This window comes from Charadrius vociferus, unplaced genomic scaffold, assembly GCF_000708025.1.
Source record: "Charadrius vociferus isolate BGI_N301 unplaced genomic scaffold, ASM70802v2 scaffold291, whole genome shotgun sequence".
NCBI classification, from domain to species: domain Eukaryota; kingdom Metazoa; phylum Chordata; class Aves; order Charadriiformes; family Charadriidae; genus Charadrius; species Charadrius vociferus.
In genome coordinates, this window is record NW_009646958.1 from 599320 (window position 1) to 616632 (window position 17313).

General features: G+C 46.9%; 1 long non-coding RNA gene across 1 annotated transcript; it reads left to right on the forward strand.

Annotated features, from left to right (window-relative positions):
• Positions 1-8499: 8499 nt before the first annotated feature.
• Positions 8500-16003, forward strand: LOC104295420. The gene is made up of 2 exons (XR_717931.1): positions 8500-8806; positions 15580-16003. It is a non-coding gene; the product is annotated as an uncharacterized LOC104295420 (long non-coding RNA).
• The last annotated feature ends 1310 nt before the right edge of the window (positions 16004-17313 follow it).

Here is a 17313-nt window from a genome sequence, read left to right on the forward strand (position 1 = left end):
AAGAAGGCTGAGGGGAGACCTTCTCGCTCTCTACAGCTCCCTGAAAGGAGGGGGTAGTGAGGGGGTGTGGGGGGGGCAGTCTCTTCTCCCTAGTAACAAGCGATAGAACAAGAGGAAACAGCCTCAAGTTGCGCCAGGGGAGGTTTAGGATGGATATTAGGAAAAATTTCTTCACCAAAAGGGTTATCGTACATCAGAACAGGCTGCCCTGGGAAGGGCTGGAATCGCCACCCCTGGAGATATTTAAAAGATGGGTAGACGTGATACCGAGGGACATGGATTAGTGGTAACCTGGCAGTGCTGGGTTAACGGTTGGACTTGATGATCTTACAGGTCTCTTCCAACCAAAACAATTCTATGACACATGGGGTCCTGGCAGCCACCACCATGCTGCAGCTGCCTCTTTGGCCAGCTGGTACAGCGCAGCCTTGGTGATCTCCACTAGCTTTCTTTGCAGCAAAGTACACCTTTAATAACTTTCTTCTGCTGGCTGTAACCCAGTGGCCCAGCTCACATGCTGCTCCTCTGAGTTCAAACCAGTTGGCCACATTTTATGGCTGCTTTAGGGCTTCCCAGGCTTGATCACTCCATCACTGGCATCCTGCCTCCAGATGGGACCCTGCATGGAGTTTCACACATGCCATGGGGGGTGGATGTGCCACAGGCCCCGTTTGTAGCTCTTTTTCAGAAGGAGCAGGTTTTGGGGCGCAGCTTTGGAGACATATCAGGTGGGGGAGGAAACGGAGCAGGGAAGGACCGTGTTAGCCCCATCTGACCTGGCACATGTGGGAACTCATACGATGGAGGCAGATGCAAGACCATGCACGCCTCTCCCTGGGATTACAGCTGCATGTAGCCTTAGGTGTGCATTTGGAGCTGTTTCTATGGCTGCTCTCCCAGCCTTTTCATAATTTCTGATTATTGAGATGAGCAGAGGTGGCTTTCCAGCCAGCTCACCAGCCCCTCTCCTGCCGCAGGCTTGGGCAGGCTCAGAATCGGGGCTAGGGAAGTGAGCACTTAACAAGACTCTTTTGCCTTTGTATTTCTACTACAGGAAGATAATTTTTATAATCAACTCTGTAGCATGACTCAGAGCCACATTTAGAAAGGAACATCAAGGAACATGTCACCCTGTGTAGCCCTTCAACCAGGTACATTCCCTTCTTCCCCTCCCTGCTTCACAAACTGGAGAGAAGTACCTGAAAAATTCACTCTGGTGTCTCAGTAATGATAACCCTGTCACTCCCACAGCCTCTGGCTTTCATTAGCTTGGGAAACAGTGAGCAACCAAGAGAGAAAGAAGAGCCCTCCAAAACATTTCTTATTTTTCAGGCAGGCGGGAGTGCACTATAAGGAGTTCCTTTGTTTTTCCTTTTCTTTCAGAGGGATTGTTTGGGCCTAGCAAGGCTTGGCAAGGTTGGGTGTGTAAATATGAGAGGATACCAGAAAGAAATGAAGTTGGATTGTTCGAGAGTGTGCTCATTTCTTTGGCAGCACGCTGCATGGGAAGCGTGTCGCAGCAGGCATTTTAAGACTGGGGCGAGGGGGGTTGGACCTGTGGCCTGAAGTCTGGCAGGTCTCAAAATTTTCTATGCTCTCAATCCCTGCTCCTTTTTTATGGCCCAGGAGTCAGCAGGGACCCACACCTGGGAAGTTATAGGATCTTTTGGAGTCCAATTCTGATACTGCAGCAGGATCATTGGCTTGGTAACTTCAGCTGCTTTAATGGCAGGAATCCTCATTTGTACCAAAAAGAATGAAAGGAGGATCAACCCCCACTTTTTGAGACATCATTTTTTTTTTTTGTTCCCATTTCACTATCTGGGAAAAGCAGATATTTTATATCCCTATTTTCTCCCCCAGCTCCTGCTCTGTTCTAAACTCCTGGTCATAAAAGATCACCTTCTTCTCTTTCATACTGACTGAGCTCCAACTCCTCATATGCAAAGCTGCATGTATCAAGGCTAGAAATGTTTCAAAGCAGAAGAAAGCAGCTGTTGACAATCCTTTACCAAATTTCCTTCAGCTTCTTAGTGTAAGTATCTCCTAATAGTCCACTCTCTCTTGTAAATTTTCTGTTCTAGAAGCTATATAATATGGTGTATCATTAGCAGCGTGCTGTAGCAAAGGTGGCACTAGAATCAAACTTGTCTCTTCCTGGCGTTTCCTTTTAAATGACAAAAGATCCATAAACCATCACATCTCGCTGAATTTCTTTTCTTTGTGGGTTGTCCCTGCAGGGCTGTCTCCCAACATGAATGGTACGGCAGAGGAGTAACAATCTGTAATACCCCTTTTTTGATACTTTCTCATTAAGTATCCATTACTCACCACGGATACAGACAAGGTACTGAGGTAGGTGTGACCAAAATGGTCGATCTACTCTTCCCATGCCTAGATCCAAAGGGAATTTTCCTCTTTTCTTAAATATTCCTGGTTATCTGCATTCCCCAGCAGGGTCCTGAACATCTGAGATGTTGAATTTGACACTGTTTTGAATAGGATGGCAGAATTCACTAAGCACCTAAAACATGCACCTGTTTGGGAAGCCTGGCTCACTGACAGTATCTGGTACACCAGAAGAAAGCAAATCCCATCCTATACGCATGTCAACATTCCTGGCTAATACAGAATGGAGTGGAGAGGATGCCAGAAGAGGAGGAATCAGCAGCCTCTATCCCAAGAGTTTGACTGCTCTTCCTTTCTCTAGGCTGGCTGCGTTGCCTTCGCCAGTGAGATCTATTCTATTGCAGAGAAGGATTTGCCTTTAGACCAAAGGACAAGCATGTGTATGGACCATCCCCTCTTCAGTTCCTTTGATATTATAACCCATTGCGGGGCACAGTGAAAGCTTTGCACTCTTCCTTGCCATTAGATGGCAATGTAGATCCACAAATCCTCTTTCTTCCTTGCGCCCTGGAAAACCATCTCGCTGCTGGTGGAAGGCCTGGTAGAGCCTCAAATCTTCTATTTCCGCCTACCTCACTTTTTAAGACTGAGGCATCCTGAATTTGTTTCGCCTGCAAATGAATGGAGCTGGCTGCCTGGGATGCCAGCTCCTCTGGAGTCCTCAGTGGCATGAGCGCTCACTCTCTCTCCATCTCAAGCCCTCCTTTGTACAGAGAGGTTTATTTTTTTGCTCTTCTAGCAATTAATTCATTTGTCTCGTTTTGCTGTTTCCAGAAGACATTTTGCTGTCTTGCTTGTTTCTTAGCTTACTGCCAAACCCAGTAGGCAAGTGAGTCATGGGCTGCCGCAGGCCAGACCCTGGAGGATACAGACTTCTTCCTAGGGTCATGAATCTCCCATCTGGGAAGTTATAAAGAACTGCAGTGAGAAATAACTACCACCGCAAAATGCTTTCCCCCATATCCATTTTTCAGCTTTTCCATTGTCTATACTTGACTGGTTCATTTAACATGTGCGTTACTGGGGTTTTTTCCTTCACAGTTCCCTTTCCACCAGAGAATGTCACCAACTCACATCCAACTTTTGCTCAGAAAACTTGCAGGTTCATTTGTGTTCCAAAACCAGGCAAGTTTGCTCCTTCAAAGCTGAGTATACGTAGCTTTTCTTTTTCTGGAGCCTGTTTTAAGTTCAATGCCATGCCAAACAGAGTCCACCAGCTCCTAGTAAGGCAATACTGATGATGGGCAGCTAGCCAGGGAAGTTATAGGATCTTTTGGAGTCCAATTCTGATACTGCAGCAGGATCAGCTTGGCTCGGTAACTTCAGCTGCTTTAATGGCAGGAATCCTCATTTGTACCAAAAAGAATGAAAGGAGGATCAACCCCCACTTTTTGAGACATCTTTTTTTTTTTTTTTTTTAAAAAAATCTGTTATGCTGCTGGAGCAGATGGAGAGCTTCTGACTGTTGTCTGGAACAGGGCAGGGTGACAGGGACATTTTCCCCTGTGCCAGGCAAGGATGGGAGACTGTGGCTGGGAATTCAGGGGAACAGAGAGGCCATGTGGCCTGGGAGCACAGGACCCTATGACTTGACAGGCAGATGACAGGACAGGGTCAGCGCAGTGACTGTCACTCCCTCATCCCTCACACCTCCCCTATAAGCACCTTCCATCTTTTCTGGATTTTAAATGGTCTAAACAACGAGGATTTTGCCCTAATCCCCAGGAGAAGTGCTCCTCCATCATAGAAAGGCTCTCTTTATTTCTGGTGTGCAAGAAGTTAATAGTATTCCTAAGTGCTCTTGCAGATGTGAGCAGTATGCTGTAGATAAGTTATATCAGGAGAAAGCATTATCACTTGAGCTTACATATTTTGTGCTTATCCATTGGACTCTAAAAAGCTGTTGCATTTATTTACCTATTTTTCAAACCATTTATTAATCATTTATTAGCTCTTTGCTCATTTGCAGTAGATGTAACTTGACATATAAAGTGAGCCCAGTCACTTTATAACTAAGCACATCTCAGAAGGAGGAAAGCACTGGGTGATAGGAAAGGTCTTACTCATCTTACTTATCTGTAAAGCACTTGGCACATGGTGGTACAGCTCTAGCTGAGGCCTCTGGGTACTTCAGGAATATAAATACTAGTGCCTTAAGCTGCCCCCTCACCTGAGATATCTGGGGCACTGGATGAATTAGGTGGCAGGCTGCATATTGGACTGGAGATTTCTAACCTTAAGTTATCGCTGTCAAGCCTCGTGATTCTTCCTGCATGGCCGTTCACTCCCTGCGAGTGAACCTGTCCCAGCCCTGTGCTCCCCAGCCCCCAGTGTGGGTCTCAGAGCTCACAATGCTGCAGCTTTCCCTCTGCACCATCAGCTAGCGGAGCAGGAGGACAATCACAGGGTAGAGAACGTGCCTGCCAGCAGAATCGTGTACTTTGGGGAGTACTAAGCCCCTCTTTGGCACCCAGTGTTGTAGAGTTGCAGGCGTAGCATAGTCAGCCTGACAAGGGCAGTCATCTCTCACACATCATCCCTTGTCGTCTATCTGCTCCCAAACACAAACTCACCCCAAACAAACATCAGAGGAAAATCCTTAGCGTTCAGCATGACTGACCGCAAGTCCTGGGATCAGAGAACTTCAAGAAACAGCAAAGCATCTTCCTTGCCTGAAAGACCAGCACAGCAAGAGTGGTTTCCCCAAAGACTTGCGGGCTCTGTCAGTGGAATCAGGGTCTAATTTTCCCCAGATGTTGCAATTTCCCTATGATTGCTACCAGGAAATAAAGAAACCTTTATTTCCTCATAGAGCAACATCCCACTTCTCCTCTGTTGTCCTCTGCAATGAGAACAGCACAGCAAGCAGCAAAACACAGCCACTGCAAAAAAAAAGCCAACCTAAAACCCGCCTAAGAAATGAATGTCTCTATTCTGGCATTATAAGAAGACATTATAAGGCCAAGGATCACCTCAGCCAGCTTGAGGCATCTTAATGAAGCACCTAATTTAGGCAGGTGTTTCTCTTTTGCTCTAGTCAATGGAGTAAGGAAGCTTGCTGAACAGAAGCGGAGACAACATTTTATAAATGCTGTTGCTTTATTTCTTCCCCCACTAAAAAAATCATAGCCCACCTGCATTTTAAATTGCCTTTCAGGCTTTCTTAATGAATGTTTCTCTGAATGTTTGTATGCCTTCTGTTTGCCCTCAATCTAGGGAAAAGCTTAAGTCAATAAGTTTTTATTTGATTTGTAAATAATGCCAGGGTGACACATTATCACAGATTTTCAGAACTCCAACTCCATGTCTTGTCCTCTAGATATGACATGCCAGAGACGTCACCCAAGTAGGCTGCAAGGGGCAGGGTAGGGGATGAAGGTTAAAATAACTTTGAGGAAAGACTATCTAGAACTTTATCCTGTACCTCTGTTTAGCCCACAAACCATCGGGAGCTGGTGAAATAATTGCTTTGGACAGATAATAAAACATCCTCCAGCAAAACTAAGGTACTTAATATACTGCCCAAGTCAATTTCCCTTATTTCGGCTGTCCTCTTGCTTTTAATAATGGTTTAATGAAAAATTCAAAATTAATTGGAACTGGCATTAGACATTCACGTGTTCCAGTGAGGGTTTCACTGCTTCAATATTTCATAAGCTGACTTCACTGCTATGCTTCTCCTTATCCTGGCTTTCATAGGCTAGAATATCATCTCTTTTCATAAAATCAAGGGTGCCAATATGGGCGGATGGGGGTACATGAGAAAAGTGTGCAACCACATCATAGGCAAAGAAATAAAAATAATAGCTGTGTGTTTTCTGTCTGCCACCATCCCCCCTTTCTATGTAATGATACACATCTGAGCCCTGACTGGAAAGAGCTGTCCTAAAAATAAACAGGAGCTGTCTGAAAGGTGTCTGAGGGAGGTATTTGGCAGCTGTCAGGCTGTCACGTATGCTAGAAGGATGGAGCTGATGGACTCGCTGACACCAGACGGGCTCTGCTGAAATGAGAATGCCTTATGCTTCCCTTGGCACTCAGTGGGCAAATTCTGTTGGCTGGAGCCATCAGACCTCAGTGTGTCTGGGGCCTGATCCAGTTCTGGCTGCTGTCAATGAGAGTCTGCCCTTGGATGGCAGTGGGAATTGGATCAGGCCCTTGCTTTACCCCTGAGACTCTGGCTTTACACCAGGGATGAATTTTGGCTCCCCAAGTGAACGTCACCCCAGTGAAGGAGGATACACCAGGCCCCAGGCTTGTAAGCTTCTGTAGGTCTCTGAAAATGGCACCTCCCACTGAGATACCTAGATGTGGGGACCAGAGCCTAACCTTTGATGTTTTTTGTCATAACAGCTTTGCACCACCCTGTGCCTCAGTTTCTCCTTCTCTAATAGGGGTGGTGTTGTCCTGTCCTCAAGAAGATTATTGACTTATCTGTAGAGCCAGGCATTTTTAAATGCTTCCAGACCATGACTGCGCTAAAAGCTGTTTCTGTTTCCCACAAGGCGCTTAATGGACACGTGTTACACCATGCAGCAGTCATGACATGAGCAAACAGACACATGAAGGCATGACATGACTCATCTAAAGCCTTTGCAGCAACTCAGTGGCACAGTGAGGACCCAAGAATCCCAGTCCCCACCAAAACAATCATACCTTTACAGTGATTGAATCTGCAAAGAAAATCTTGCTAGCAGAGGCTTCAGTTCTTCTCAAGTGCACAGGGAAATCTCCATTGCCTGTAGTGTTACTGAAGATATTTGCTGCTGATCTTGGCAGGGACATAATGTGCTGGAGAGGAAAAAAGAAGGGAGGTGTGAAGACAGGGTGGAAACCTCCTTGTTTGCCAGTGGGATAGGGGACACCTCTCTTGGGAGGTGACTCAATGGGAGCTGACTGATATCATATCTGAAAATCTGACAGTTTGCTTTGTTATCTAATAGGCAAGAGCAGCCCCTTTTTAGTGAAGAGCAGACTCTGAAGTCAACTGTCTTGCAGTACTTTGGTGTGAAAATACTGCTCTGCACTGAGAAGAATGGACAAGGGAATTAATTCCTGTAATATGGGCTACAGGAAATTACCTACAAGATAAGAGGGTGACTTGATCTTTTTGAGAAAAAGAAAAAAAAAAAAAAGACTTCCTTATCTTGATGATGTTTGCTTTGAAGTATCATCTTGTGACTGCCAGAGTCTGCCTCACAGGATCATTCAATTACAGCCAGCTCCCATGGCTGGCATTGCTTCCTTCCTTTCGGAGGTATCGCTGTATTTACCAAGGTATTGCTTGTTCCTCTTGGTATCCTGAGGCCTCTGTTGTCGCCTGTTTGCATGGTGTGCCAGCAGCCCCATGATGCTGTCCCTGTTCACGTGCTAGAGCAGGATACGACCAGCCCTTCAATTAGGCAGGGATCTGAAAGAAAGAGGAAATCAAGACGATGAACCAGTGAGGAGCACGTGTGAGTCAATATTAGATATCTGATGGTATGACGAGCAATGACTGAGTCCTACTCCTTTTGGAGGGTCCCAGCCTGTTTGCTTCCAATAACTGCACAGATCTCCTAGGGGGAAACCGCACTGCACTAATGAGGGGTGTTCACACCAGCCAGGCTCTGGCTCTCCCTCATGAGGAATTTTTCACTATGGAGAGTACTTTTCTCTTCTTCATTAAAATGGCCATGTTAAGTAGCTGTGAGGTTCCTCAACGCCTACTTTGCTGAAGTGATCTACCCCATAGCTGGCAGCTTTTTAGAGCAGTCTGGCCCAAACCACAACAGGTTACTAAACCCATTCATTTCTCACTTGCACCCACGTTTCTAATGGCCATCAAGATCCAGCTTTAAAATCGTCTCAGAGTCATTGGAATGAAGAGCACTTTGTGAAGATGTTGTAATTATTATGGGATTTAGGGGTGTGTGGAAATGATTCATGGAGACGTTTCCCAGCCAGCAGGCTCTTGGAGCCAGGTGAGCTCTTCCCTGGAATGTGAAGCATGCAGCACGGCAACTGGGAGGAACAGGTTTGGCAGGACATTTTAAGTTGTTCAGGGCAGACAGCCTCTTCAGAGCCACATCGCTGCTTTACCGACCTCCCAGCTGGATGTTCCTCTCTGCCGCACTGGCCCTGGTGAGCTGGAGAGGATGGACACGCTGCGAAGGAGCCTTTCGCGCTGGAAGAGGTACCACATTAAGGTGCACCTGGCTGATGAGGATCTGATGATGCCCCTGACGGTCAAGCCCAGAGACACAGTGATGGACCTACGGGCTCACTTAGTACGGGAGGGCGTCACTTCCTGGAAGAAGACATTTTATTACAACTCCAGGCAGCTCGAGGAGCATGAGACTCTCAAAGAAGCCAATATCCAGAATGGTTCTGTCCTGCTTCTCGTCAGCAATAAAAGGTAGGCAAGGAGCTTGTCTGCAGCGGGGGCGGTGCAAAGGAAGGGGAATGCTCTGTGTATCTCAGCCCTTTGGGACGCTTTCCTGTTGGGGTTTGCAGAAAGCGGATCAGGAACTCAAAGCCTGCAATTTCCATCAGGCGGATTGAGATTGAAGGCTCCTCAGCTCCCGAAGTGCTGTGGTGTGAACTAAGGGGGTAAGAGGAGGAGGAAATCTGGCTGATGCTGCCTGTGCTGTCTCCGATCAGGTCTCACTTCCCCAACTACGTGGCCAAACATAGAGAGAGACGCAAGACATGCAAAAGGGCAAGGGAGATTGTGTGATATGGGGGAGTGCTCTGGGAGCTTCTCGTCCTCATTCTTGTTGTGCCTGGTGCTCTCCTTTTCTTTTTAGTAGATACTTTCTGCAAGTACTGGGGGGTGGCACAGTCCTGCTTTAACAGGGAAGAGCTGTGAGCCGCCAGCTTACAGCAAAGCACAATGAGTGTTGGACAGGGACAGCGAGAGGCTGTAACTTCCCCAAACGTGGGCAGATCGTGGCAGAAAGTACAGTGAGACTAGAGACTTCCAGGATAGCCCGTGCAAAGGAGATCAGTCAGGTCAAGTATTATGCTCCAGTGGGAACGAAAGCTGAGATAATGGACTTGAGACCCACTGGCCCACAGGATAGTTTAGATTCAGTGGGGTGAATCTAAAGACAGCCCACCTGCGCTGTCTTTCCTAATGCCAGGTTGTTGCTGCCAGCATGATTAATTCTGTGAAGCATTTTGGGGATACCGGGTAGAAGAGGTGCACAGCAAAGCACAGGTGTACTGTGTCTAATTCAGCTTTCTGAATCCTGAGCCCTCTGAGTTGCGTGTCTGTGCTGATCAGAGTTTCCTCTGCAGAAAAATCTGCACTAAAGACTTCAGTTCCTGGTTATATGCCACATACTGGAATGGTCCTATTTTCCAGTCCAGAGGCAGCTTGAAATCTCACACAAAGAAGATTTAATAAAGCATTTCCTTTCAGAGCTCAGCCAGACACAAGAGATTTCACATCGCTCAGCTAACTGCAAACCCCAAGTCACCCACGGCCCCTTTCTCCAACATCTCATTTCAGTTCTCTGATTAACTTGGCTCAGCTCCTCCTTTTCACCTTGTTTTTAATGGCAGGAGCATTTCTATTTGTTGTTGTTTCCAGTGCTTATTTTCCTAAACTGTACAGCCTGAATTTTCAAGAGTAAAAAAGGATTCCGAGGGACAGTTGATGGAGTGCATGCATTGACGCTCTTTTGACAAATGCCTGATTTCCATAACGTGCTATGCACCTTCCCACATGCTGCAAAAGCAGGGTGTAACTGCAGCTAGGCAAAAATCACCAGGAGATCCTGTCCCCAGTGTGCTGAGCTCAGGCTGCCCACTTGAAGTCACTAGCCATTTCTGAAAATTTAGAGCCTTTTGCTGAAAGCTCCAGCTCCATTTTTGCGACTACATGAAAAAGGGAGTAGGATTTCGAATATTTTTTCTCCCTGAATTTCATCAAAACCTTCCTGGCTCCTGAACAAACACCTTTGTCCAATCTCTTATTCCTTTTCCGATGGCTGGGTGCATTGTGGGGGGTGGACAGTCTCTCGCTGAAGTCACCTCTCTCCTTGAGTTCTTGCACATGAAGGAGTATTGGGTTGTGACAACCTCAGCCACTCCCAAAGCATTTTGTGTGACAGGAGCGACAAGTGCCCAGGTATTGGAGATATATTTCTCTAAAGGCTCATAGGGTGACTGAGCTATCATTGCAGCACTATCCCCCTAAACGAGACATGCTTGTGTGTGGCTTGGCAGTCATCAACCCGCTCAGTACGTAAGTCTTGGGCTGAGCGCAGCCTCTGTGACTCAGCTCCTTGCCAGATCCTCAGCACAGAGAGGGCTGGTTTCTAGAGGGCTCGCTCTATCACTAAAACCGGGAGTTAGGAAATACAGAGTGGGAGAACGCAGGCGCTGCGTTGCAATTGAGATTACAGCACCATTTCGTGCCTATTTGGCCAGATCTTTAGGTATTATAAATCCATGTTGCTCCAATAGTGCCCGTGGAGATATGCTGGTCTGTATCAGCCGGGTAACAGCGTGCAACCTCGGGGAATACGAGGAGAGTAGCCTACACAGTGTTGGGACTGTCTAGGACACACAGGAGCAAAGAGGAATATAGAACATGGTGCTGGGTTTGGCTAGCAGCCCTGAGGATTTAAGAGCTGGTTTTAGTACTTCACCGACTCGGTGAAGTATGGACCCTCTCTGTCAAAGGTCAGTATCTGCTTCTTAAGTTCTCCCTGAAAATCTTGGTGTCTCCTACTTACTCCTTTGTATTGAGATGCCAGCCAAGCAGGGCTATATTAATTCCAAAAGTGGAGTTGCTCTGATTGCCAAGGTCTGCAGCTCAGTGTCGTGCCTATAAATATTAATGGTCACTCTATATGCTATGTGTTCCTACAAGGGGCTCACGGGACAGTTTACTTTGAACCAGAGAAAACATGAAAATGACCCTATTTTTAATCCCCCCCCCGCCCTTAATGCCTTTGTAGATAATTGGCATTTAGCAAATGCCAAGTCAGCATTCCTACTTCTTGTTCGTGTTTTCTGGGGTTTATAACTTAGTCATAAAAATTCACTTAAGGCTGCAGCTTGGCAGGAAAGGATCAGCATACCAGCTAATGCTGAAAATTTATTTGGACCTTAGTGTTTGAAAGTTCGAGCAAGCCATTTTGGAGTTCAGTCAACACGACCCCCCGCCCTGGGAAAATACATGGGCAGGCCAGAACTGGGAATATCACATCCCCTGAGGATGCAATTCCCCCTTGTGCAGAGCTTGTTAATCACATTACTGCTGCACTGATTGAGATTGCAATCCTGTTGCAGTAGAAGCTGAGCAAAGAACACGCTGAAAAACAGTTGCTGCCCTAGAGAGCTACATATTACAATAACATGGTTTGCAAGTGGGTAAAACAAGCAAAGCAAGACTTGAAATGCGAATGAACAAGCAGGGAGAGAACCCCTCCAGCTCAGTGGCCTCGGGCCAGCCTGTGGTGTTCGAGCCATTGGTGCCCAACGCAAGGAGACCACCAGTGAGTCTCGACATGAAAAGAGCAGCCATCCGGCACAGATACAAGAGCATCCACAAGGGCATGCAGCAGGCTGTCCCAAATGCCTGAGGCGTGATCAGTCCTGGCACTGTGGACCACGCCACGGCAGAACCTGTTTGGCTCGCTCTGGAGGCGGTGCGGGGCCCCAGAGCCAGGTAGCTGCTCAGCTGGTCTGGTGGTGATGTGGGAGTTCCTGAAACTGGCACCACTCTTCCTGAATTTCGTCTGCCGCAGCGAGCTGCCTGGATGCTCTTTGCCGGCTGCATGCTGTGGAGAACCAACCGAAGAGGCCTCCCAACGGTGTAGTCAGCAGCAGTGCTGGGTAGGGGGTGTATGGCTTTAGCTGTACCTTGCTGATAATTTGTTGGCTGCATAATGATGTTTGATGTTAGGTGGAGGGATATCGTCTCGAATTGGTGAATCCACCACTTAACCCATCAGCTACTTCAAATAGAGGACGTAAATGAGTGATCCAGAGCGATTCCTAGACATGCCGTGTGCCTGTCACTGACCGTTCCTAAGGAGGTACAGCTCCAGCTGGCTCTGGACATGGTATAAGCACACTGACAGAGCCTTCACACTTGGTTGCAGGCTCCTTTCTTGTGCAGTCACCTCTAGCAGTCAGTCAGACAAGGTTTATACTAATAAATTAACCAGTGCCTGGACTGCTCTCTGTTACAATGTCGGAGAATTGCACTGCAGCATTGGCCCCGTCCAGATGCATTTCAGGAGCCAAGATGGGCCAGGGCCTCTTCCTTATGGGCTGTCTGGATGCGACCACGCAGGTTTGGAGGGTAAGAATTCGATATGAAAATATTGGCCATTCTGTGCCAGCTGTCCTCTCAATGCACAAGTCCCAGGCACATTTAATTTACTGGCACAGACTCAGCCACAACACATGGGATCCCCTCAGTCTTTTGGAAGCCGAGGCTCATTGAGGCCAAGCAGCTATTGTCATCATATATAGCTTGCCCGGAGAACGGAGTTCAGTAAGTCATTGGTGAATAGGTTAAATAAAGCAGATGCCAGCACTGAGTTTAGCAGAAGTCTATTATCTGGAATCTATTGGTGTTGATTTTCTGGCCTGGAGCCACCTGAAAACATCTATCTCGGGGCATTAGCTCAGTTACCATAACAACCCATCTAGGAACAACTCCTGACAGCTCGAGGAGCAGACCAAGGTCCCACGTGGTATATAAGCCACTCTTAGGTCAAGATAAGTGTGTCCAGGATTCTCCCTATTCTGCAATCCAGCTTCAGTGTCCCTGGTGAGTGCCAGTGCTTATACAAGCTTTAATATGCCTGGGACCCTGTTTTATCCTTCAGAGGATGTTCAGCCTAGTTTGCCAAAGGTCCATCCACGCAAGGAGCAACCTTCTGGCAGAATAACAAAACTATCCATCTTTGGGGAACCTGGGTAATTCCCTTATTGGCATTCAGTTTACAGACTCCGATTTTTGGCCTCGTAAATGAAAACGATGACTGAGCTACTTGCATAAGGTCCAGTTTAGCTGATGCTAAGAAACTACTGCCTACATTTGACTCCCGTGATGGCATAGGGATCGGTGTTTGACACAGACACTCATCAGTGGCTCGCTCCAGGCTTATATTACTCCGCTATCCTGTCACCCCTTCTCATTCTCACTGGAATTGCCTGAGAAGCAGTCACCAGGCACAGCAGATGATGTTGGATCTCCAGAAAAAGAAACCAGAAAAATAATGGGATCTACGCAGTTTGACCCTGCGTAGAAAGTTGACATTACAGCCCAGATGTATTAAGTCCCTTACGCTAGCATTCAGTGTGATTTTGTGATGCCTGCTCCTTGCGCTGACCTTCCAGCTCCTGGGGTTACTCAGCAATTACTCCTCAGCACGGAGGGGAGACTTTTCGCTCCCATCCACTACAGACTTGCCCTGTTAAGCTCAGGCCTAGCAGCAGGCTCCAAGGCATCTCACAGTAGGATAACGATCCTTTAAATAGCACTGGGAGTCTCTCTTCTCAGGGAGAACTGATTAAGTTCTTCAGCACATGCTTAGACATATGTTGACCTGGTATGTCCTTAACAGGCCTGCTTCCATCTACTGGATAAATAACACTGGCTTAAAAAATATCCTCCTGGAGATGCGTTACTTAGGCAACAGCCAGGTGGGGGACCGACTTCTCCATCTTTGTGGCTGAAGGTAGTATTTATGTGTATTACTCATGCGCCAAGCTCTCTGCTGGTGTAAACTCCTTGAAATCAGTTAAGTGATTTTTAAGTTCCGAAAGCACCAGTGCAGTTACCTCTGCTGACCTCTTGCAGCGTACAGGCCAGAAAATGACACCTGTATTAAGCTCAGTTACTTACTGGTCAGCCCAAGAAGCTCATTTAACAAAAGAAGAGGCTGCATCAGTGGAGAATATGGTCCATAGGATCCGAATTCCTCCCCCGTGCAGTTGAATAGGATTGCAGTAGATTAAACTGAGCTGATTTGTCTCATGGGGGGTCTGTCTTGGCCCTAGGCAAAGAATTAATGAATGGAAAGTATATTCTAAACTAGGCTCTTTTCTGATGTGATATGGCACAGCTTCCTGGACTTTGTGCTGATTTTTACCAGGTGAGGATTTTGCCCACTTGGGATAAATATCCTCTCCGTGCCCTGGTGTTTTATGGGGCAGGTGTGCTACAGGGTGGGCTCACAGCAAATCCTTGGCTACTACAATCCCCTGAACTTTCAAGTGAGGAAAGAAGTGCCGGAATATGAATCCTGTTCTGGGTTTTCCAGAAAACCTAACCAGCAGTTGATATCAGCCTAAGTAGACTTGTAGCATCCTTTCCTAGGACCCAACAAAAAACCCCACCCCATAAACTTTGAACTTCTGTAAGTCCTGGTGAAATGTTTGCAGCAGAGCCTCAGTTTCTTGTCTGCATAATTGCAAAGAGCAATTCACAGTAGTCAAAAGACTCAGCCCTGCACTTACTGGCTCAGCTGGGTGGGGTGGCTGCCTGGTAGAGCTGCTGCCTACGGGCCATGAGTATCTTGGTCGCAGTCCAAGGCACGATAACGAGCTCTCTCAGCAAATGCTAGCCCTGAAGAGGTACCCCTAGAAACTTGAGAGCGCCTCTGTTCTGGAGACCCCAGGGGGTAGCCCTCGATGATTTCTAAGGGTCTTCAGAAGAGTAACTAAGATAGTAACCCTACTTTTGCGAAGCTTCTATGCAGGGTCTGTACCCCTGTCAGAAAATGTTTATGGAACCATAACCCCAGAAACCCACCATTTAGTGCTAAGGCATGCGGGTGAGTGTGTCTAGAACAATTCAAGCTCTGTCTGACTGTAAACACCCTCAAAGTGCTCCTAAAGCTACAGGCTGCCCTGTTTTGAGATGAAAAATGGATTTCCAGGAGCACACACTAAAGAGGGAGAGCCTTGCCTATGGGAAAAAGGCTTCCAGACAGTTGCAGGTTATCTGGAGGGTGAAGGCATCTTTTTCGGAAGGATAGAAAGGTCTGAAACCCTGCAAGTGGCTTATCCTCAGCCGTATAGCGTGACTGAGAAAACAAAACAGTCAGAGGATCAGGTTTACATTTTCCCCATGCCAGGGTGAGCGCCTCCTTGGTCAAATGCCATTTTTGATTGCATGTCTTCAGTGCTCCAAGTATTCGCCTCTTTCTTATTCAGATAATGCCAAAGAGCACAGCCAAAGCCATGAGAAACGGAGAGTGTGACAAAGGCTGAAGGGAAGCAGATGGAAGAGAGCTTGGCCATGGAAAGGCAGCCCGGCCACCAGTGTTTGGTAAGTCCCTCCCTGCACGCCAGCTCAAGGACTGTTCGGAAAGCAGCTCCGAGTGTTTTCAGCACAGTACCCATGAATAACTAACCCAAACAAAACAACAAATAACATTTCCTCATCAGCATGCCATGTGGTCTCAGCTGCCAAAGGAGAAGCGTGGGTAAGACTGACTCAGCTCCTGAGGGCAGTGAATCAGAGCGAAATGCCCATGAAAGGGTGACTTCTACCCGGGTGATGAAGCAAGGAGGAGCTGAGGTGGACTTTGCTTAGGGCCCCAGATGGGGACACTGGACATCTGAGACTCCTTCCGACTCTCACAGGATATCTCAGTAAGTTGCTGATCTTGTCCTTTGTTTTCCTACGTGTAAGTCGGAGATAATTTATTCGTCCCTTTCTCCCACTCTTTGTCCATCCAGCTGTAAGTGACTTAGGTTAGGGACTGTCTGTGCTCCGGAGCAGTTCCTGTGCAGTGGGGCCCTGATTTCTAGGTTGAAAGCTCTGTACAGCAAATAAGCTGTAAGCACACTATAGGCAGTCCTGGAGCTTGACAGCCTTTATATAGCCAAAGGACAGAGACTGGTTGGTCACTGTTACGGCAACTACCTCACCTGACGTTAGAGACCCATTGTTACACCACAACTGCCTTATTTTTGAGCCAGGGTTTATAAGGCAAGGAGGCTCTTTGTGTTGTTCTTCTATCTCTGTGCCAGTTCCCCTGCTCCAATAACTTTTGAACCAGCTGACCTGATTCAACCCAGTTTGATGGAAAGAGAGAGGTCTCACAGACCCAAGATTCCTGCAATTTTCGTGAAAAAACAGCGTCTGGATAGAAGAGAGACATTTAAGTTAATATCCTACTGAAGGAAAGGTAATTACACCTCTTGCTCCCTATCTATTTTGAGATGCAACAGCCAGGTGACCAGCTGGCATTTAGATCCTGGCTAGTCAATCAGTACCTGCCTAGCTTCAAATCAGCTCCTGCACTTGCTGCCCCTTCCCTGCAACACACAAAGCTGCTGGAAGAGTGGAGGACTTTGCTGGGGAGCTCTGGAGGTGATAAGGATGCCCCGGGAATAATACAGTGAGCTGGGAGCACCAAGAAAGCTAAAAACAAAAAGCAGTTGTAATACACAAATCAGAAGGAGAACGGGTTTTACCAGTTCCTCTGCTCACAGAACAACTTGATTTTTAGGTTCAAACTTATTTTCAGGACCAAATGGATGTTTCTTTAACCACTACAGCACTTTCCCCAGAAAATTTCAATGGCTGGCAACTGTCTTACCAAACCCTTCAAACCTCCATTTTCTGTTTTTCAACTGAAAAACATGCCTTTCGGGACTTTGTTGGCAATGAGAAAACATTTGATTCTTTTTTTCCAACAAAAGAATTTGAAGAAACGCCATGGAAAACGGAACTTCTCATGTTCCAGTTTTTTTTTTTTTTTTTCTTTCCTAGGAACAAAAATATTTCCCCAAGTACTTCCTTGGACTTTGCACAGAAAGAGATTCTAAGGCAGACAAAGACATGAACATAGTCACAGCTGAAGAACTTTCAGTCCATGTAACTGAGATGGACAAAGAGTGGGATGGGACTAAGCATGGGAAGAAGGACCGTAACTTTTC